Source organism: Mugil cephalus, chromosome 3, assembly GCF_022458985.1.
Source record: "Mugil cephalus isolate CIBA_MC_2020 chromosome 3, CIBA_Mcephalus_1.1, whole genome shotgun sequence".
NCBI lineage: Eukaryota > Metazoa > Chordata > Actinopteri > Mugiliformes > Mugilidae > Mugil > Mugil cephalus.
The window spans coordinates 9,116,268-9,116,999 of NC_061772.1; positions in this window are offsets into that span (position 1 = coordinate 9,116,268).

The window sequence follows — 732 nt, forward strand, 5'->3', positions numbered from 1 at the left end:
GCGCCCAGCTCCTCTGAGCTCTCTGTTGCAATCCAACTACTCAACGGGAGATGATACGTTAGATGTCTTGTGTAGGCTACACACACACACGCACGTACAGATCACTTTCCATGATCCATCCCCTGTACCTGTCCACTTCAAAGATGTACCTAACCTGACCTTTCAGGTGGATTCATTAGGAAACATGCAGGCCAAATAAACTAGAACTATTTATAATGAATAAGGAGCTACTGAATATATGAAAAACTATTGGTGTCAGATCACCTTTTCATTGACTTGTGCGGATAACTTTAATATTTATACCCAGTTTACATTTATCCCTAATACAATAGACAAAAGTAGCATTTAAAAAAGATCTGTCTAAGTTGCATTTCCATTTAATTTCACATGTTCCCATTCAACAAGGACGCAACTGGTCTGCTGGAACATGATCAGTTTTGCACTGTTTAATTTACTGTGTCTTGCTCCCTCCAAGGTTTGTTTCCTCCAAGGTTAAAAATAAAAGATTATTAATCGTAGCAACATCTAAAATATTTTTGCCGCAGCCTCGAGCAACATGGTTTGATGCAAAATCAGCAAAAAAAAAAGAGAGTCACTTCTGCTGTTTTTAAGTATTAACCGAAACAAGTCTAAACAATACTTCTAAGAAAATTGTTCAACATTGCCAGTATTCTGGTATTCAATCCTCTGTCTAGAAAACTATGGAGCAAATAGTGCCTGCTTATTGATATT